Below are 23,450 nucleotides of genomic sequence, written 5' to 3'. Positions count from 1 at the left end.
ATATTGCTGTCATTATTATTTTTTAAGGTGAACCAGTATAGAAGGCATTTTGAATTGGTGTTTTATAGTTAACCAGATGTGGGAAATATGTGTTCTGCATCATCAATATCTTTGGTAAAACCTTCTGTACATACAGCTTGAGATGCAGACCTGAGTTGTTTTACTTGCTTCATAGAGAAATTCATATAATGCAGAGGTTAAACCTGTTTACTGTAAACACCTATATGAAAGATGAGGAAATACTATCTAAGTTCCATCTAATACCCAGCACCCTAGACCTTGGAACAGTGATCCTTGTCAGTAGCTTTAGGCACAATCTTTTAATGGTATTGTTCCAAACATAAAATAAAAATGGATGGAGAAATAAATTTTCATTAAAAAAATTTAAACTAGGTTTTATTTCTTCTGAAATGAGAATTGATTCTATTATAGATTTTTCGAGGAACAAAGTGTGTTTAAATGATCTAGGAAAAAGTACATGTAGAATAGTTTTGAGTTGAAGGCAACTTTGCAAGCATCTAACAACCTAGCATCCTTGGTTTATAAATAAAGAGAACAAGCCCTGGAGGTGGTAAATGACTTATACAATGTGTCACACTTTGAAGCAGCAGAACCATGAGAAACACAGACCTCTCTGAATCTCTAACTCATAGTAAGTATGTTTGCCTGCTTTGCTGGGATGCCACTCATCTCCTCTCTCTCTGACTGTGAACTTGTGCTCAAGGACATGGCAGGCTCATGTTTTTCCTTTTTGGTTAGGATGCCTAAGGGCTTACAGAGCTATTCCACTATAGATGTGGTTGTACATGCACATATGTAATACGGAATGTTCTTGATATTTTCTAAAATGTTAATAGTGTGGGGGGGATGTGCACATGTGTGATTAATTAGAGATAAGAGTCACATAGACTTTCCTTCCTGGTCTGGCTTTGAACTGAGATCTTCAGAGTTCAGCCTGAGTAGGTAAGATTACAGGTATGAGCCACTGGTTCCTGACCCAAAACTTGACTGAGGATCCTTGAAGCATCAACTATTTGTGCCTGTTTGGCCTGCAGTTTTTGCCACTCTCCACTCGTATTTACAACAAAAGTACTCAGAGAACTGTTTAGTGTGGGGTTCCCTGTATTGTAATCCATAATCTGGCTGTGATGTAGGATGGGCACTGTCCTTACCTCCTTGGTGAATGCAGTTCCTGGGCACAATAAGATGTTTCAGTCCTGGGAATTAAGGAAAAGTAAACCCCATGAAAATGAAATAAGGTAAATCAAGTCACTTGAAATTACTTTATTTGAAGCATCATTTTCTCATATGAATGTCCAAACTGATCATCATGACACTAATACTATGGGTTTATATGAAATCATCTCCTTTAAAGACCTTTTTAGCAATTTCTAAATGTTGATTCATGAATACTGACCATATTACTCCAAGCAGTAGACCAGCAGTTCCTTTCACGTCCCAGGAGTCCACTGACATAGCTGGGAACAATTTCCACTCTTGACAGAGAAATAAGGATTCATTTATGTGGGCCTCTTTGGTCAATTTTATGGAAACAAGACCAAGTATTATTAATTTCCAAACTTTACTACTTTGAACTAGGTGGAGGATGTGCACTTTTTCCAATATGCAAGATTTCTAACTTGGTAATAGCTGAGCTTTATCAGACAGTACTCGCTTCATGTGTACATTTTGGGGTGTTTACAATAGTTGTGTAACTTCAGAGTTATCCCTGGCCCTTCAGTTGGGAATCAGTGACACAGACCTCAAACAGAGTGAGAAAACTCAAAGAAGGCTATTAGTGAGGCACAGTGATTTCTTACATTTTACATTTTAAGTGTTTTCTACTCATTTATTTTTTCCATTAAGATGTATCCACGTTTCTATAAAATTAATGAACACATCCCTAAGAGTTTGCACAGGACAATTTTTGTATTCTTTTCAGCTTCCAGTTCTAGGATAGAATTATTGTCATATTAGAGGTTATTGTCTAGTTACTGGTGGTTTTGTTTTGAAAAATATAGGTCAGTCCTTGGGTACAGGCCAGCCTTGTTTATAGTGACATGGACTGGGTTCGGGTGCTTTCTGTACTACAGGCCTAAACCTGGCAAGAGTGGCACATTCTTAAGCTTTGCTGTTTAGTTTTCTTTCTCACTTTCTCCTCTTCCTCCTATCCTCTCCCCCTTCACTTTTTCTCTCCTCCCTTGCGTTGTTCTGCAGATATTTACTGAGCACCATGTAGCTTTGAGAAGCATAGCATTAGTAAGCCATGTGTAGAAATCTCTAATTGCAATCTGTGATAAATGCTAAAGTAAAATACTGATGTTTTCTCTCTTAATGGTACAGAGAGAGAGAGAGAGAGAGAGAGAGAGAGAGAGAGAGAGAGAGAGAGAGAGAGAGAGAGAACTGGCCCAGCTTGCAAGATCAAAGGGCACTTCCTTGGGGAACTCACAGTTGGCAGAATGAGGATTAACTATATGATGAGTTAAAAAAAAAAAAAAGAAAGTATGTTCCAAACACAGGAAACAGAATGTGCTTAAAGAGTTAAGAAGAAGAATGTGGTATATGAGGTAAAGCCAAGAAAGAAGCAGGGGCAAAACATACCAAGGTTTTTAGGGCCTCCTTGGGACACTGTTGTGAATACTGAGTGGACACATTGAGCCTAGTGAACTCTCATGGCCCTGTAGTTTTGTGTTTGTGTTTTTTTTTCCTTTTCTGATTTTCATGGGAGTTGTAGGGGCTTAAGACATACAGGCCTTTACTGACTATCCCAACTTGGAGCATGACCTCAGTAACTCTCCTCAGAATAACACCTTATGATTAACAGTGGACAGAAATCCCAAAATGGGGCAGATAGTGAAGTTCTGTGGCACCTAGGGAGCCCCTTGTGAGCACCAGTTGCAGAACCAAGCAGAAACCATTTGGTTTTTAGCACTCCCCATCTCAGAAGTCCCAGATTATGGTTGCTCCCTTTCTCTATCTGCAAAGTGGGCTTGGATCTGTAAGGGACCAAGTCATACTCAGTGGCTTACAGAGCAGGGTCAAAAGGAACATGAATGTAAACCTTAATACATGGGGAGAGGCAAGGAGGCTAGAGTGTAGCTTTCATTGTCTATGACTCCAGATGGAAACAGGTGGTTTCCTGCTGTGTGCAACCAGAACACAAGCAGAACACCATGACACTGAAATAGTTCTGTTATTGCCCCTGGGAGATGAGTAATCATGGCATCCTCCATGTCATTCTCCAGTATATAAACTCATACGATGGGCTTGGCTACTTCTGATTTTTCCCTACATTGCAAGTTAATAGAGCAAGGTTTAGTATTTTCCCTCCCAAACAGTCATCTGTGTTTTTCTCCCCTTTACATCTTTTTATATATATATATATATATATATATATATATATATATATTTTTTTTTTTTTTTGGCCAGTCCTGGGCCTTGGACTCAGGGCCTGAGCACTGTCCCTGGCTTCTTCCCGCTCAAGGCTAGCACTCTGCCACTTGAGCCACAGCGCCACTTCTGGCCGTTTTCTGTATATGTGGTGCTGGGGAATCGAACCTAGGGCCTCGTATATCCGAGGCAGGCACTTTTGCCACTAGGCTATATCCCCAGCCCCATCTTTTATATTTTTAAGCCTTACTATTGGATAAAATGATTAATGAAAGAAATCTTGGCATAATGTAAACCATGTTTTGTTAATCTATCACAATGTAGTATTTGTAAATATAAGTCATGTAGTATCTTTGTATGTCATTTGTAGATCTGTACAATTCATAGGGAACAGAGAAAAATGCTACCTTGGAGAAGATTAATGGCCAAGAAAAGTACTGAGACAAGATAGGTGAAGTAAACAAGTTTGTGCATGTTTGCTATATACTATAGGACGCTATGCTGGGCATGTAAGGGTATGGAAGGGTTTGAAACATGCGTAGTGATCTTTCTCTAGTAGCAACCAAACTTCTCAAGGACAAGGATTTTGCAGTATTCTCTCAGTAGTATGCATTGAATACATGTTAGAAGAAAGTAAGAAAAGGGGGGAGGAAGGAATGGAGAGAAGGGAGAGAGGGAAAGAAGGAGGAAGAGAGGGAGGGAAGAAATCTACAGGGAAGGAGGGAGGGAGGTAAAGATGGAAGGAAGAAAGAAGGGAGGGAGGGAGGGAGGGAGGGAGGGAGGGAGGGAGGGAGGGAGGGAGACAGGCTCAAGGCTAGGGAACACTGAAGGTTTTTAAGTAAATATAGTTATTTTCTCTGGTTTAGATTTTTTCTCAAAGAAATAATTTAATGAAAACAAAGTGCAAATTTAATTTTTTATACTACTTTCAGATGAAGAGCTAGCACATTTCTAACACAGTAGAAGGTTCACTTGTGCCCCTTCTAGTCTAAATTCCCAAACAGAAACAGCCATTCTGTTGGCTATCACCACACATTCATTTATCTTGCTTTAAAACTTTACATAATTATACAAGTCTCTTAATATTGACGGTCATACATGGTTATTGCTTGCTGTTACCCATATTAGGCATTCACTCTTTTTCAGTTTTCTAGGTATTAAATAATCCATAATTTTCACAATACTCTATTCATTTTAATAGGGATACTTATTAGACCTCATATAACAGGTCTATAAGATCTCATAGGTCTGTGAAATAAGTTCATATCTAAATTAGTACACTGACTCGGAGACAGAAACAAGGGACATCTCTGACTACTTTTTTCCTCCATCATCTTTAAGTTTGCTTTCATTTCAAGTCTTCTCATCTATGTCCTGTGGTCTCCAGAATGCTGCTTATGCTTTCACTGAGGAAATGCTTTTTGAGTTGATCCTTATTGCTTTTTGGCTCTTGTTTATTATGTGTCTCTTTCTCATGGGACCACCACCATATGGCATCTGTCCTTGACCAAAACATGATATTGTGGCTTACAATTGTGTCCACAATCTCTAAAGCATTGTGAACTAGGTTTTATTAGCTTAAATCCCCATTTAGCACATGAAGGAATGGAGGATCCTATGAAGCCCTGGGCCTCATAGCTGAAAAGCTTCAATAATGGGATTTGAACCATAGCTGTTTACCTCCAGGGTCCAGACACTCAATCTGTCATACTGCAGATTTCTACTTAGGCTCTAGAAAGGTTTATGACTTCTAGGAAATCACTGTTATGTGATAACATAGGCTACTGTGTTTGCCCCATCATTTTTCTTAGAAGTTTATGACATTGGCTTTTTAGAAAAACAACGTTGAACTATAATGGATAGCATTGTTCACTGTCTCAGCATCATAATACTTATTCCAATTTTATGGCCAGTATTATACATTTAAATTCAAGAAACTTTATTTGTATAAATAAGCCTGATTTCAAAAAAAATTGGTAATCTCATGAACAAACAGCTAAGACACTGAGAAAGCTAACTGGAAATGTAAATGAGGAGAGATACAGTAAGCCTAAGAAATAGGAAAATTTTCAATAATTCCACTTAGTAACCTAGAAGGTAAACTGGAAGAGAACGTTCTGTTGGCCAGAACTTTTCAATGAAGAAATATATGACAGCTGTCCCAGATTATATAAATTTTATATTTCTTAGGGTTTTCTTGTGTAATTTGTACAATTTATGGTGGCACCATTAGCGTTATTAGCCTGACTTATGACTTTTTAACATAATTGTGATATGCATGTTTATACAGTAGTTGTTTTAAAGACTCACTCAAAGTAGAATCCCCTGCTATCTATCCAAAGATTCAGTTGCTGTTTCAATAATCTAAGAGATAAAAGGAACTTTATACCAGAGATTGAATGTTGTAGATGTCATTGATATGAAATCCAAGCTAGGTAGATCATCCACCAGAAAATTCCCATTTGTACAATTTGTGTTAACATATCCCTGTAAGGGTCAGTTCTTTCACTTGTATTTAGGACTTAGATTGTCTGTTCTGGTATGATTTGGAGCTCAGGAAAGTGTGAGAGTGTTTATTAAACTAATTATGTAGTGGCTGTGAATGGGGTAAGCAGTGAAACGCTATGTATGAATGCAGGGCCAAGACAGCAGAGCAGCTGGACAGTGGTCTTCCGAGAACCTACTTATCTATGTGGCTCTGGATCTTCAGGTAACGGTGAAGGCAGCTTCCACTTTGTAATCCAACAAGTACTTCCATTTGCACCAAGGGACAGGTTAGGACTTGAGAATTTCTACCCCATTAGTATCTTTCTTTGTCTTAGTATTTGGGAGATCCGTTTTGTATCATATTGTATGATATTTCCAATTTTGCTACTTGAACTTCAAGGTATATTAGAGACAAGTATTGAAATGATGTCTAATACACAGACCGTGAGAGCTCTTTATCCACAGCCCACAGGGAAGCAGTGGTTTGATTCTACAGTAATGGGAAGATAGAACCAAGTGTCTTACGATTTACCTGACTTGGAAGTATATCAGTTGCATTAAGAGGAGGAAGGCTTTTCAGATCATTGATGACAAATATAAAAATTGCCTTCTTTGCCCTGTAAAGCAGTGTTAACCAATACCTGTGTTACATAAGAAGACAAATCTTGTTGCAAATATTTTTGGCTAAAAGTCTTTGTCCAAGAAAGCTCATCGGAGTACATGTGCATACTTGTCCCTTGATTTAAATGATTAGTCACAATGGGCCTTAGCTCACTTTGGCATCCTTTCTTGCATATTTCAGCAAAAACATATGAGCATCTATTATGTGCCTATGGAGCAAGTGTAGTGACAAGCTGGAGCAGATGTGGACACTGCTCTCAAAAAGCATCCAGTCTTGGAAGGAGAAGATGTATCAACTTTGATCAGGATAGACAAGAAAAATGGTAGGAATAAAGGGTCAGAAAGAAGGATAGAAGAGATTTAGACTTTGGGAATGAGAGGAAGCAGAGTGGGATAATGGGAGAATGGTAAGACCCTCCATGTGGTTGACAGTTGCAAGTGTATCATGGAAGATAAAGTTGGAAAATTATCTGGAGTTAGGGTTATATAATGGAGGTCCTAAAATGTTAGGACAAGAAACTGGAATTTTCCTAGTTTCACTGTCAACCTAGGCATTGAAACTAAAGCCTGATTACTATACCATTAATAAAGAACAAAGTGATCTTTTTTGGCAGTATGTTGGGGAATGGAAACATTCTGTTGATACAACTTCAGTATTTAAGGTATGAGTCAGAATTGGATTTTTAGGCCAAAAATTCTTGACAGAGGTCACCCCAAGTCCATGTGACCTTATCACTCAGGAAAGTCAGCTATATATACTGCATAGTGTATAGTTGTTTTGAAGGCGTTAAGCTCTACATTTCGCAAACATTGCTTTGGCCAGGGGACGATGCTGATGCTACTGCCTACTATTCCATTTCTTTGGTGAACAGAACACCATGCCATTTGAAAGCAGAGGGACTGGAGGGCCTGTATCTTTCTTCCTAGTCCTTCTTGGTGTTTTTTCCTTTGCATTGGGCATATTGTCAGCAGTAAGGAGGCCATTGATTTGCTGCCCAGGAAAGAGCAGCCTGGCTTTTCTCTATTTGAAGGATTTGTGTTAGGGTACCTGTGTTGTGCCTTGGGAATATTCTGAGTTGATATTTTTAGCTATTCAAGGGTTTTAGAAGATTTTACCAGATAAGCTTGAAACACTTTTCAGTTGATACAAATCTTAGTGAAAAGAGGAATTTATATTCCGATTCTGTAGCTAAATCACTCATTTAACTGAAGCTTGAACCTTATATGAATGAAGGCATTTAATTTTGCTATGATGATCCCTTGCAATACCTAGCCCTGGCTTTTAATGAACAATTATATAGCATATTTAGAGCTATAGCATAGTTTTAAGTGATATACACAGCAGGTAACTAGTATTGACCTTTTATAGCTTGTGAAACTGAGGTACTATGAAGCTGTGTAGCTCTTTCTGGATCTCTTTTACTGTTAATTGACTAACCAGGATCTGGCCTATGACAGGTTTTTACCCTGATCTCATTAAAATTCAGGGATATCAGTAATATTGCCCATAGATTTAATTAGGTAAACATAATATGTGCCTAAAATTTATGAATATTTAATCTATGTAATGTGAAGCTTTGAGTTTTAAGGAATTTCAGACTGATTGTAATACACAGGAACAAGAAATTTATTTAAACATATCTTCTTTTTTGGGAATTACAGAATAACTTTATTTCTTTTTGCATGTATGTCTTTTTTTCCCTCTGAAAATAACAGTCTTTATTGTTTAAGCTATTTTTGGTAGGGTATCATAACCTACTGTTCAAAATTTCCCAATAGATAAACAAGTGAGTAAATAAAAGATGTTTTAGGAAGATTCCATGTAAGAGAGGGAAATATAGTACCAGTTTGCTTGACTTTTTCTTTTTTTTCTATTTTTTTATTATATATATTTTTCTGATTTATTGTCAAAGTGATGTACAGAGAGGTTACAGGTTTCATACGTTAGTCCTTGGGTAAATTTCTTATACTGTTTGTTACCTCCTCCATCATTCCCCCTCCCCCCTCCCCCTTTCCCTCTCCCCCCATGGTTGTTCAGTTGGTTTACACCAAATGGTTTTGCAAGTATTGCTTTTGTAGTCGTTTTTCTTTTTATTCTTTGTCTCTTGATTTTGATATTCCCTTTCACTTTCCTAGTTCTAATACCAGTATATACAGTTTCCAATGTACTCAGAAAGGATACAGTGATAGTGTGGGTACAACCACATTAACATATCTTGTTGATGAATTATTGTGCACTTGGTTAGAGATTCACAGCAGAGGTGACCTTTGAGATTTGAACTAAGATTAAAAGAAGTCTCAATAAGGGTTCACCAGGCAAAGAAGAGCATTCTGAGCAGAGAGAAAAGCACCCATGAAAGCTTGGAGAGGTGATGCATTCAGTGTGCACACTTAGGAGTTTATGTTCACTGTGTTTGAAACAGGCTGGGTCTTCCAGACATCAGAGCATGACTAAGATGCAATAGAAGATGACAAGTTGCACCCTGCCAGGCAAGCTTTAAAAATTGTTCTCTTAGAAGAGTATATCGGGGGCTGGGAATGCGGCTTAGTGGTAGAGTGCTTGCCTAGTTCAGTGCTTCCATACATCAGTACCACATAAACAGAGAAAGCCGGAAGTGGTGCTGTGGCTCAAGTGGTAGAGTGCTAGCCTCAAGAAAAAGAAGCCAGGGACAGTACCCATATCCTTAGTTCAAGCCTTAGGACTAGCAAAAAAAAAAAAAAAAAAGAATAGTATATTAGCCCATTTCATGATGCTCTAACAGAATACTACAGGCTGGATAATTTAGAATGGACAGGATTTGCACTCACAGTTCTGGAAGTTTGCCACTCCAAGGTCAAGGTGCTAGCAACTTTGGAAGGCCTTATTGCTGCACTCAAACCTGACAGATGGCATCATATAGCAGAGGAGCAGAGAAGGCCAGGGAGCAAGGAGATGAGGAAAGGGGTTACAGAGAGAAAACCATGCCCACGATGACAGCATTAATCCATTCATGACAGAACCCTCTTGATGAGGAGACTGCTGAAAGAGTAGCACAAGTTTTGGAGGGGACAAATAATTCAGAGTACAGCAGTTGTGTTTGTGGTGGTCAATGTCAGAGGGCTGCCAGTGCCTGCTTTCTCCAAGCAATAGAGAATAATTTAACAAGGGGATAAGACAATCAAATACATGTTAAGAGATATGTCTTGGATAACGTAATGTGTGAGAGGAGGGAATGATCGGGAAAGAGGAATTATGAAAAAGGAACAGTGGTCTTTAGTTTAATACAAGGATAGTGATATCATTAACTATGAAGTACAAAAGAGGAATTTATGATGATAAAAGAAAATGGGCTTGATTTTTGTATACATAGTTTCAAGTGCCCATAGAACATGTTACTGCAAATGACATTCCATAGCATTCTGCAAATGGCAGGTTGTTAACCTCTATGTGAGACAAGGCCTCTGGCAAGGAGCTAAGAAGGAAAAAAAAGGCAAAGGAAGAGGACAGATAAATTTGATTTGTGGGAGGGGGGAAGTCTCAAATAGCTAGCATTGCTTCCTGTATGCCTGGACCATTCTGAATTCATTTAGCACTTTAATCCTCAAACAACTCCATGAAGGAGACACTGTGTGTTTGTGTGTGTGCGCGCTCGCGTGTGCATGTGTGTATGCATGTGGACGTGTGTGTGCATTTGTGTCTCTCTGTGCATGTTGGTACTAGGACTCAAACTTAAGGATTCATGCTCTCGCTTGGCTTTTTCATGCTCTACTTTTTGCTGATTAGTTGGAGACAAGACCTCATGGATTTGTCTCCTAGGGTTGGCTTTTAACCTGATTCCCAGATCTTAGCCTCCCAAGTAGCTAGGATTACATGTGTAAGTTACCAGTGCCCAGCCATACCAGAAATATATTTTATAGACGAGGAATCTGACACACAGAGAGGTCACTATGCTAGTCAGTTGTCTGCAACAGTAAATTAGTTGCAGCATATGAAGATGTAGTTAAGATACTGATTTAGTCACAACTCTTATTTAAATGTAGCTTTTGATGATCATATCCTGACTTTTCCCTCTGCTATACAAAGTAAATACAGTATGTTCTTTAGAATTTATGAAGGAAATATGAGCTGAGTCCTACATAAATTTTGAAATTCCATGGCTCTCTCTCACACAAATATTCTGTTAAAATTCATCCATTTCTTAAACATATTTTATGTAATATGTTAAGCTTTCGCAGACGTACTGCCTCAACTAATGAACATTTATTTGGGCATTGTTAGAACGCTTCCTGAATTGGTTCCTTGAATAACTTAAAATTTTTTTTCACATAAAATATATGCTAGATAACTCCATGATTATCTTAGACACCAAATATTGTATTCTCTATTCCTGCACATGTCACTTCTTTAGAGCATTTTCATTTTGTTTATGCCTTTTCACTCCACTAGCAATGGAAATTTTCTTTGGGGGCCCTTTTTATCCCCTCAGCAACATTTGTCTTTTACTTAGAGATGTGCACATTGTAGGGTGAAGAATAATGAAAATCACTCCCAAGTTAGCAAACTATAGTTCATCTGCATGTATTTTGGGACACTAAGTAACCTAGGCTGACCTCAAACTTTTGTGATTCTCTCCTGTCTCAGCCTCCTGAGCCACTGGCATTGCAAGTATACACCACCATGCTCATCTCACTGAGCCACATTTTGTAAACAAAAGTTAAGTGGCACCATGCCAGCCATGCTTTTACAGTTACATAGTATCTGTGGCTGCTGTCTCACTACAAAAAGCCAAGTTGAATAGTTACATGAAACACAACCTAAAATATTGACTGTTCAGAACTTAACAGAGATTTTTTTTTCTGAATAGCGCTGGGGTATACTACTTTTAGACAATTAGGCTGTATCCTAAGTATGTTTACAGTGCTTTAGAGTTAATTGGATTCTGTTTTTATTTCATTCACCTAGGAAATAGAACTGTTGAATGGTTTTGGTAAATGCGGCTCCTTGGGATCTAAGAGTTGTAAAGAGAATGATAAAATTGAAGGCTCCTTTAAGTAGCCCATCACCAGAATTCTTACTGGCAGAATCAGTGATAGGAATGTTTTGAAGATTAACAAAACAATTTAATGTGAAAGGAGAAAGAATCATTGGAATGCTTCATAGGTGCCAGGTCCTTCCTGTGCTTGGCCTTTGCAGAGATATTTTCCCACTGTCAGAGAATATGCATCAGTTTGAGATAAGTTAGATGCAAACAAAAAAAAATCTGGGAAAATTGGCTAGATTGTGGTACTGTAACAGCTTGAGAAACATATGTTTTGTGTTCAGTAAGTTATTTTAAGTATATTAGTGTGGTTTCTATAGTCAGCCCACCTGGATTTATCCATGAGTTTTAGATTTGCATTCAACTAGCTAAGGAGTGGGAGAAAGAAACAAACAAACTGACCATAGTGAACATGGACAGATTTTTTTTTCTTGTCATTATCCCATGAAGAATTCAATATGTTATTCACATAGCATTTTCTTTGTATTGAGTATTAAAAATCATCTAGAGATAATTGAACATATAAGAGAGGGTGTTCTTAGATTATATGTAACTACTATGCTAGTTTATAGAAGGGACTTGAGCACTTTTGGATTCTGGTATTGGAGGGTGCAGGTCTGGAATAAATACCTGTGGATACAGAGGAACAGCTCTCTTATTTCACCTGAATCCTGTTTCAGAAAATAAAGAAGAATCTGTTCTATTACCCACTGATTATCTTGACAAGAGAAGAAATCAGTGGGGCTACAGCTCCAATCTACCTGTCAAAAAAGTTCTTCCTTTTTCCCTTCTAGTGCCCAAATAACTACCACCTCCCTCTAGGGCTGCTTATGTGGTCTTTAGAATCTGTCTTTTGTTAATTCCCCTCCTTTATTCTGTGGTTGGATCTGCCTCCCTAAAGTGTGATCATGTGACACCTGTTCTGAAAAGCTCACATGGTGAAAAAATGAATCTCTCACCAGCATTTAAGACACTCTATAGCACCAAACCTCCTCTCTGGAATCCCCTTCATCATTCCCCCCACCCCTGCCTCTTTTGCACTTTAAGCTCTGACTGCTATACCTATAGAATACCCTTTCCAGCTCTTGACTTTCATACTTGTTCTCACTCTGCCTACTTTGTGAGCAAATTCTGCTGGTCTACTTTACTACCGAGCTACAAATTCCAAGCTAGAATTACTATTTCATGCTGCTAATGTCCACAGCACATTCTCTACTTTTGCAACTTAAAACACTATTCTCTTGGGTTTTTTCATTCTATCTGTGGTTAATGGAAGAAAGTTTATTACACTTCTAAATCTGCTTTATTCTGTGTTTTTTAATGGTTATTTGTAATAACTATGAGTTTGTATCAATCAACTGGCATTTAATGGCAGATAGAAAACTCTGGTGTGTTATTTTAGCTGGTGAATCTTAACTTCTGTGATTAAATTGGATAAATTTCAAGAAAGCCACAGCAATTGTGAGGTAATAGTGACTAGAGCTTGTATTTGTCATCTTCAGGCAATTACCCTAGTGCAACCTGCTTCCTTAAAATTTACTATGTTGGGCAGGGAATATGGCCTAGTGGCAAGAGTGCTTGCCTCATATACATGAAACCCTGGGTTCGATTCCCTAGTACCACATATATAGAAAAAGTCCAGAAGTGGCACTGTGGCTCAAGTGGCAGGGTGCTAGCCTTGAGCAAAAAGAAGCCAGAGACAGTGCTCATGCCCTGAGTCCAAAGCCCAGGACTGGCAAAAAATAAATAAATAAATAAAAATAAAAAAATTACTGTGTTGTAGCACTAAAATGTATACTCTATGTATTTAGATACAGTATAGAAGAAAACTTCAGCATACTTAGGTGTATCATAGTTAGGAATGGAAATAATGCATTTCTGTTCAAAACCCTGCTGCCAGTCAGCATGGTGGTACAGTCCTGTAATCCCAGGTAAGAGAGAGGTGGGGATGGGAAGATTGTAGTTTGGGACAAAAAAGATAACAAGACCCTTTGGAAACAAACAAAAAACAAAGCTACAGAAGACAGAAGTAAGAGGGTCCAGTTTGAGGCTGACCCCTCAGCAAAATGTAAGATCTTACCTGAACAATAAACTAAAGCAGAAAGGTCTTGGGGACATGGCTCTAGTGGTAGAGCACTTACTTGCCTGGCAAGTTCAACACCCTGAGTTTAAACTCCAGCACCAAAAAATAGAAGGAACACAATGATTTTTTCACCCATTTACAATCTTTTAAAAATGTATTATTGTCAAAGTACAGAGGGGTTACAGTTTCATATGTAAGGCAGTGAGTACTTTTCTTATCAAACTTTTTTCTCCCACCTTCCTGGCTCCTCGCCCTCCTCCAAGTTGTATAGTTAGTTTACAGCATATTGTTTTGTATGTATTGCTGTTGCATTGGTTTGCTTTTTACCCTTTGTCTCTCCATTTTAGTGTTCCCCTTCCCTAGTTCTGATAAGCCCACATACAATACCGAGTGTACCACAGTCAGTTACAGTGACATCACAAGTAAAACCATGGGGAAGAAAGACAAAAGAAAAAGGCATAATTTCATATGGTACATTGAAAATGACAACAACAAAGATAAATGATTTATTTCCAAATCTTGTAATTAATTTTGCTTAGCATCATCTTATGTGGTCATATGTACATTTCTATTGAGCTATTGTGCTCTTCGGCTAGGACAATCCTAGACAAGTACTAATTGTTTCCAACGAGTGAAACTATAAAGTTTATGTTTCTTTGGGTCTGGCTCACTTCACTTAGTATGATTTTTTCCATTTCCTCATGAATGGGGCCTAGTTATTCTTTGTAATAGAAGCATAGAATTCCATTGTGTATATGTGCCATACTTTCTTTATCCATTCATCTACTGAGGGGCATCTGGGTTGGTTCCATATTTTAGCAATGGTAAATTGTGCTGCAATAAACATAGTTGTGCTGGTAGCTTTAGTGTGATCTTGCTTGTAATCCTTTGGGTAAATGCCCAAAAGCAGGGTTACTGGGTCATAGGGGAGCTCTATGTTTAGCCTTTGGAGGAACCTCTCTACACTGCTTTCCAGGGTGGTTGGAGGAGTTTACACTCCCACCATCAGGGTAGTAGTGTTTCCTTTTGGCTGCATTCCCTTATCATCTGTTGTTGTTAGTTTTCTAGATAATGGACATTCTTACTGGGATGAAGTGGAATCTCAATGTTGTTTTGATTTGCATTTCTTTTGTGGTCAAGGTTGTTGAGCACTTTTTCATGTGCCTCTTGGCCATTCCCATTTCCTCTTCAGAGAAGTCTCTCTTTAAGTCTCTAACCCACTTATTGAGGGGACAGTTGTTTCTTTGAGGATTTGTTTTGGGGTAACTTAACTTTTTGAGTTCTAAGTATATTTTATATATTAGGCCTTTTTCTGTTGTATGGCTAGTGATGGTCTTCTCCCAGTCTCAGGCCTTTCTGTTTATCTTGCAAGCTATATCTTGTGACGTGCAAAAGCTCTGCAGTTTGATGCAATCTCATTTGTCCAACCTTTCTTTGATTTGTTGTGTTTCTGGGTCTTTATTAAGCAAGTGTCTACCTGTGCCAAGGAGCCCTAGTGTTTCCCCTATTTCTTCCTGCAGGGTTTTAAGGGTACCTTTACTGGAAAATGACCATGATAGTAAAATAGTTGTGTCTTGGGCCACTGTTCACTGAAAAAGAAAGACAGGACATTTAATTCTAGCCTAAAGTATTGAGCTCATTCCCTGTTTATGGAAATGATGTGAGCATGGAAATAAAATCATATTATACCCACACCAGAGAGAGAGAGAGAGAGAGAGAGAGAGAGAGAACAGTTTGACATGTTTTCCTTTCTTATTTTTTGTTGTGAAATAGGCTTTGCTAAATAGATGACTGATTTTGTGTGAATTCTCTTTTGTTATTTTGGTTTTCTTTATTGTTTTAAGAGACTTTATTATTTTATAGAGCAGTAGAGCTGGCATTGTCTTTATTTTGCATTCTATGCATTTACTTAATAGCAATGTGGCATAGCCTGGGATAGAATTCATCACAGTGTCTGATGGGCTGGAATAGGAGAGGAGAGGAACATGGGAGAATGCACTAGACAAGAACATGGTGTATGGTGGGCAAAATTCAGGCTGTGGGAGGATTAGTCACAGGACTTAGAGGGAAAGTTCTATTGCAAAGATAATGGATCATTTGTTTCCTGAATGAGACATTCCAAAGAAACCATTGCCAAATTACTAAACTCTCCTGATTGAAAATTTCCAGAGACTACTACTTGTGTGTTGATTGGTGTGGAAGACTGTTTAAATCATCCTCTCCAACCTTCTCAGCTTCTAGTTTACTGTTGTCTTAGCTGGGTCCTTTTTTGCTTCACAGAGGGTAAGGTAAAATCAGAATGTACTTCCTTTTGTCAGTGTGTCAAGATCAAAACCAAATGTGCTGTAAAAACAAAAAAGCGTTAGCATTGTTTATGCTTTAAGAAAGAAACAACCTCTTCTATTCTGCAAGTACATTTCTTTCTTTCTTTTTTCCCCAGAGCTGAGGACGGAACTCAGGGCCTTGCACTTGGCAGGCAGGCGGCTCTTCCACTGAGCTAAATCCCCAGCCCCCTGTAAGTACATTTCTTGAGCTTTAAGAATTAATCTTCAACATGTGTGGTCACAAAGAGTAATCTGGCTCGAACTTTATAAGCTTATCACCTTTGGACTTCTGCCTTGAATGCAGTTTGTGTGTAAGGTAAAACAAGGGCCGTGGCTAGGTCCTTCTTTTCTGAGACAGGGTCTTGCTGTGTTACCCGAGCTGGTCTTGAACTCAAATCTTCAGGCTCTGCCTCCTGAGTACTGGGATTACAGGTATGTACCCCCATGTTTACTTTGTGTCGCCTTCTAATTAAGTAAGGTTGAAAAAATCAAAGTGGAAAAGTGCTTCTTGGGCTCAGGTCTGACTTTACACAGTCTGTGAAGACACACAAAGTATGTATGATGGGTGGGATGTGAAGAAGCATCATTCATTCCTCATGTGTTGGCAGCCTTCTCTCCCCTGAGCCTCAACTATGAGGAATAGAGGGAGGAAAGGAAACCCTAGTGGGCCTCCTATGATTCCCTATTCTCCTTTACATTTCTACTTCCTGTTTTCAGATGGTAGGAAGTTGTAGAGAATGACTCACATAGAGAAAGGGGGTGGAGATGTGCAAAAAGAACTGGAGTTCAGCTCAGGGACTCTAGCCACATTGGTTCCTTTTTCTCAGTGTTCTCTCCTTCTCTGAGGCTTATCCGTATATCACCTGAAGGAGCATGTGAGGTGGTTAGGGGAGTTTCTATAGCTGACCTTCTGCTTTTAGTTATATGAGGTTAAAAAGCATAGTTTGAATTATGTACAAAGAATAAAAAGATCTAAAACTGAGCTTGCAAAAATAATCTTAGCCATATATTGTTGGCTCACACCTGTAATCCTAGGAGGTTGGGGTCTGAGAATGTGGTTCTAAGCCAACTAGGGTAGGAAAATCCATGAGACTCATCTCTAACCACCAAAAAAGATGGAAGTGGAACTTTGTCTCAAGTGCTATAGTGCTAGCTTGAACACAAAACTTCAGGGACAGTGCCCAGACCCTGAGTTCAAGTTCCAGGACCTGCACAAAAAATAGTAATAATCTTAATGGAAAATAACTTTAGTTATTCTATGATGTCACCATAATTAGCAATTAAATTTTATTAACTCTGTGTACACATAAATTGATGTGTTGAATTGTAACCCTTTGTATAAGTACTTAAAGTACTAAAAAGAGTGGCCAAAAATGCATGGGATTATCTCATGCCCGTAGACTTTTATTTTTAAGTTTAATTGGTTAGTGAGTGGGTCTAGAAGAAGTATGTTTTAGTGGAAAGAGCAGTCAGGGTCCAAGGTGCTAGGCACACACACTTTTTGCTGCTTCAGTAAATCCTGATCTTTGTCAGTGTGTGCTGGAGTAGAGGTCATCTGAAAACAAATCAAATGTGAGAGTAATTTTTAAAGTTACCTTGGGAATGAATGAACATGATAGATTGGTTGTGTTTCAGAATAAAACAGTGACTAGTATTGCCTCTAGTTTGGGTTCCTTCTTATGTATTTTTTTCCTTAAAGTGAACATACTTATATTCTTGCACTATTTCTTTGCTTTCTAAGAAATAATGTCACATTGAAAACTGCATTCTTTAATAACATACATAGCCAGTTTTCTAGGCTAAGAAGTTTTCTCTAGAAGTTTAGCAACACTTCCACTCTTGTAGAACAAGGACTGCAATAGTCTCAGAGCACTCAGAATAACATATTTACGTTATGTGCAAAATGTGCATACATGATGAGACTCCTTCTTGTCTACTGCTACTAAAAGACCTGTGAGATTTACATTTAATTGGAGGGATAAAATTAGTTCTATAAAATGTACTTTGACCTCTTTTGAAAAAAAATATTTGCTGTATTATTTGAGAGCTTCTCATTCTAAACTCTTGAGTAAAATGTAATTATGAATTAGTAATGGTACTGACTACTGAAGAATTCGGTGGTTACATAGGATTGAGCCAAGGAAGTAAACAGCTAAAACACCTTCTAGCATGAGCTTTCCCTTCCAAAAGTGTATTGGCAGGAATTTCTGATAGGCTATGAACAGTTCTATGGAGTTATATGGTATATGACTGTAGTCTCTCTTTTATTTTCAGGTTTTGCACCTTTCTGGGAAAACAGCAAAAGAAGGAGTTTATGAGCTATTGTGTCATTTACCCAAATAGCCTATCAGTGGCCACAGACCACAAACAGACTGTCCCAAGGAGAAAAGCTACAGGTATCTGAGGATAAACCAATATAAAACAGCTCTGACCAGACAGCTAGCATAGAATACTGACTCAGAGGTACAAGGTGAGTTTGAACACCACAAGCTTACAACCAAAAGCATGATTAGAATAGGCAGTGCTTAATAATAGCAAAAGATTAGTGACATTAGCAAGTCACAGGAAGGTATGCTTTTATCTTCTGTTTGTGAACCAGATATTAAATAATGAATCATAATCCAGGTTAGTTGTTAGTTACCTCAGTAAGAAGTTCTCTTGTATTTTTTTAAGGGTAGGAAATAGAAAACTATGCAAGAATATTTAACTTTTTAAAATTTCCTATCTACAGTCTAGTGTCATATGAAAATAAAGCTCTACCCTTCCCTTTCTGAGTAACAAGCTTATAGATCCAAACCCAAAAGTGGCTAAAATGTTATACTTTGTTTCTTTATACACACAGGTGCAAACACTCCACATGGGCAGGCATAAACATACTTTGAAAATGCATTTGGCTTTAGTGTCAATTATAATAAATGGATGGTTGATTTTCCTTCTCCATGAAACTGAAATGTATAGTACTGGCAGCACTGACTCTGGTGTACTTGTTAACTTTGTCACACCCCTCCAAGTTATCCAAAACTTCATACCTTTTTAAATTGTGTTTTAATGTGTTTATTGTTTGGTGCCTTTATTGGGATTTGAACTGAGTACTATTTAAGTACTGTCCCTAAGCTGTTTCACTCAAGTCTAGCCACTTGAGCCACAGCTCAGTTACTTGGAGATAAGTGCCTCACAGACTTTCCTGCCTGGGCTGGCTTCATATGGAGATCCTCAGATCTCAGCCTCCTAAGTAGGTAGGATTACAGGCATGAGCCACCAGCGCCCAGCTCAGTGCTTTTCTTTGTGTGTGCGCATATATGTGTGTGTGCGCATGTATGGTTTCTTGATTGTGAGCAATGCACCTTGGAATCATTTTGTTTATGAGACAGCCCTTGTATTTAGGTTTACAATTATTCTTTTAAAGTCCTAACTGTAAAAGATTGGAGACCAGTTTACATATTATTATCATCATCATCATTATTTCTTCGTATAAATTCACCATGTCAGTTTATGAGTACAGTACATCTTAATCACTGTCATCCTTCCTTTCATCTCTCCCCCATCCATTCCATCCCTACTTCTGCCATCACTAAGTCAGGGGTGCCCAGGTAGAAGGTGTGGCATTTGTATGCCTGGGGAACCTTTGCAGATGTGCATCTTCTACTCACTCTTATTTGCCATGTACCCAGACAGTTGTAATGATAATTACAAGATGTAATTACATACACTTGTAACTTATTACACATAATAAATAGGTAAAATATCAAGGTATATAATTGAAGAGAAACTCCCCATCAATTCTGACCCCACTCCTCTGGGTGGAGCAGGAAACAAGACTCACTAAAATGTAGCATCGTCCTGATGGTAGGAGAAACTTCTTGTTATACCTGTGTCGTTTAAAACTACTGTTTAGTGTTGAACTTGCAACCTGGTTGCCCTCAGGCTATTCTCTGCTATCATGGTCCCATTCGTCATTTTATATAAAATACATGAGCTTTGAGAATAAGAACTTTCTGGCTACCAGGCTTGCCTTGGAGAAGGAAGTCTTTTCCAAAATAAGATGGTCCACTAGTGTCAGTTAAGAGATCTGATTGCCACGGTGATGGAGTCAGACTTATATTTTCCAGATATTAAGGTTTTCTTCTCAGCATCCATCAAGTGCATAACCTGAGGGGTCAGTAGCCTGATTGGCTGTTTTGGTTTCAGGGAGGTAAAACTGAGTCATCTGATTGACTTCTTTTGGAATGCACAGCTGCAGGTATTTTTTTAAATTGATTGATTTATTTATTGTCAAAGTAATGTACAGAGGGGTTACAGTTTCATATGTAAGGCAGTGAGTACTTTTCTTATAAAACTTGTTACCTGCATCTTCATTTTTCTCCCACCTTCCTCTCTCCTCAGTTCTCTCCCCACCCTTTCTCAAGTTGTACAGTTGATTTACAATATATTGTCTTGTAAGTATTGCTTTTGCATTAGTTTGCCTTTTACCCTTTGTCTCTCCATTTTAGTGTTTCCCTTCCCTAGTTCTGATAAACCCACATACAATACCGAGTGTACCACAGTCAGTTACCGTGACATCACAGGTAAAATCATGGGGAAGAAGACAAAAGAAAAAGGCATAATTTCATATGGTACATTGAAAATGACAACAACAAAGATAAACGATTTATTTCCAAATCTTGTAATTAATTTTGCTTAGCATCATCTTATGTGGTCATATGTACATTTCTATTGAGCTATTGTGCTCTTTGGCTAGGACAATCCTAGACAAGTACTAATTGTTTCCAACGAGTGAAACTATAAAGTTTATGTTTCTTTGGGTCTGGCTCACTTCACTTAGTATGATTTTTTCCATTTCCTCATGAATGGGGCCTAGTTATTCTTTGTAATAGAAGCATAGAATTCCATTGTGTATATGTGCCATACTTTCTTTATCCATTCATCTACTGAGGGGCATCTGGGTTGGTTCCATATTTTAGCAATGGTAAATTGTGCTGCAATAAACATAGCTGTGCTGGTAGCTTTAGTGTGATCTTGCTTGTAATCCTTTGGGTAAACGCCCAAAAGCAGGGTTACTGGGTCATAGGGGAGCTCTATGTTTAGCCTTCGGAGGAACCTCTCTACACTGCTTTCCAGGGTGGTTGGAGGAGTTTACACTCCCACCATCAGGGTAGTAGTGTTTCCTTTTGGCTGCATTCCCTTATCATCTGTTGTTGTTAGTTTTCTAGATAATGGACATTCTTACTGGGATGAAGTGGAATCTCAATATTGTTTTGATTTGCATTTCTTTTGTGGCCAAGGTTGTTGAGCACTTCTTCATGTGCCTCTTGGCCATTCCCATTTCCTCTTCAGAGAAGTCTCTCTTTAAGTCTCTAACCCACTTATTGAGGGGACAGTTGTTTCTTTGAGGATTTGTTTTGGGGTAACTTAACTTTTTGAGTTCTAAGTATATTTTATATATTAGGCCTTTTTCTGTTGTATGGCTAGTGAAGATCTTCTCCCAGTCTGAGGGCTATTTATCTTGCAAGCTATATCCTTTGCCGTGCAAAAACTCACAGCTGCAGATATTTAAAGTCCATTTTCTAGCCCCTCACTTCTGGACACCAGGTGATTGGATGAGCAGTCTGTGTTGCTCCTCTTATGCACAGAACTTTTGTCACTCAGAAACACTCAAATTTTTTTCCAAGTCTTCCCATTTCCTCATTGGTAATAATTAGTATATGTCTAGGATAGTGCTAGCAGAGGATCACAATAGCTCCATAGCTATCTACACACGATCATATAAGATGATGCTAAGTGAAATAAATTCCAAGATATGGAAACAAGACATTTTTCTCTGTTGTTGTTGTTTTTAATGTACAACGTGAAATTATTTCTTTTTTCTTTCATTTCTTTCCTGTGGTTTAGTCATGTTGTCACTGTAATTGATTTTGGTACTCTTGGTATTGTATTTGATTTTGGTACTCTGGGTATTGTATATAGGTTTATCTGAATTAGGGGAGGGAAGGCAAACCTCAAAATGGTGAGACAATGGATAAAGGGCAAACCAATTCAACGGTGATACTCAAAAGACAATATGTTGGAAATTAACTGTACAACTTGGGGGGGGATTGAGCAGAAGGGAAGGTAGGAGAAAAATTAGGGAGGGGATAACAAGTTTGACAAGGAATGTACTCACTACCTTACATATGTAACAGCCCCTCTCTATATCACCTTGACACCAAAATTAAATTTTAAAAAGTTTTTTAAAAAACACTCATACGCAGATTTAGATGAACCTTCAATAAAACATCACAGTGGATTTTCACTACAGTTCTTTGTCTGTCTTGTAGCACTATATCTTTTGAATTGAAATGAATGCATTAGTAATGTTTTTGATAATTTGATATTAGCCAAATTTTTATATGGTAGTAGTGTGCCTTAACTATAGAAGCATTTCAAAGCTCAGCCTCTTCATAGACATAGTACTTCTCTATATGTTGTATTAGCTAAATTTAAATGTGGGAAACTCACATGCTATCCCCCGAAAAAGGTGGATATTTTCTTAAATATTTTTACTGTGTGTATGTATATATATATATGTGTGTGTATATATATGTACATATGTGTGTGTATATATATATTTAAAATTTATAGACGTTCCCAACAATCCATTAAGATTCCAAGTTTAGGCCTCATAGTCATTTGGTTTTTTGTGTGTTTGTTTGTTTTGAGACAGACTCTCATTATGGATACCAAGCTTTTTTCAAACTCTTATGCCCCTTCAGTTGAGTGTTTTATCTGGGATATTTCCCCTTTTATCAAGTTATTCACTTGAGGATTTACATTTATTCGCTTTAGGATTTGCATCCTAAAGATAGATTTTCTTTACATTTTTAGGACAAGTTTCCTTTTGCCACTTCATGTAATTTCATATTTGTTATGTTTTAATTAATTGCATTTTTGTCAGTGTCTTCTAGGCTTATACAAAACCTTCTTTGACTTTGGGGAACCACTTCAAATTGGCTCTGTGTATGATATACTAAACACATTCATATAACCAGTTTTAGATCAAGACACAGAACATTCCAGAAGTATGTTTATTTTATTACTCTCTTGGACCTTATTTGTGATATGATAATAGGTTGACTTTCACTTCTCTCAGGAAGTTTATACTTAATATTTCTAGGAGCCCTAGGTTCTTTTTAGTAGGAAACGGGTTTTAGAAACTGTAGTTGGGCATTAAGGGTGCTTATCCCCATGGATTTTCATTGATTCAGTCCCTTTCAAAACACATGGTAGTAAATACATATTTTTGAACAGAAAAGTTATTGATTCATGTGGATTTTTCCACATTGCTTTTATGGATTTTTAATATTACCTGATTCCATATATATTTTCATATTTGTAGTCTCCTCATTGAAAAATCTTGGCTCAAATTAACCTTATGAAATTACTTTACCCTTTAACTATATAAAATAGATTTAAGTATTCTTAGCCTTAGATGATTAATTATTATTTTATCTTTATATAATGAAGACTTTTTTCTAGCTTTTATTATCATCT

The 23,450-nt window shown here is 37.8% G+C and overlaps 1 protein-coding gene across 7 annotated transcripts in view; it reads left to right on the top strand.

Annotated features, from left to right (window-relative positions):
* The window catches only part of Osbpl6 (oxysterol binding protein like 6), a 185,685-nt gene that overhangs the window by 69,452 nt on the left and 92,783 nt on the right, over positions 1-23,450 (top strand). For 6 of the 7 annotated variants that reach the window (XM_048345177.1, XM_048345179.1, XM_048345173.1 and 3 more), the window contains exon 2: positions 18,198-18,393. The exons of the other annotated variant lie outside the window; for it this stretch is intronic. The gene's annotated coding sequence lies outside the window, so the exon portion shown is untranslated. The remainder of the gene's footprint in view (positions 1-18,197; positions 18,394-23,450) is intronic. 7 annotated transcript variants of the gene reach the window in all.

This window comes from Perognathus longimembris, chromosome 4 (assembly GCF_023159225.1).
Source record: "Perognathus longimembris pacificus isolate PPM17 chromosome 4, ASM2315922v1, whole genome shotgun sequence".
NCBI classification, from domain to species: Eukaryota; Metazoa; Chordata; class Mammalia; order Rodentia; family Heteromyidae; genus Perognathus; species Perognathus longimembris.
Note: the sequence above shows the minus strand (reverse complement) of the source record. Positions and strands in the feature narration are given on the sequence as shown.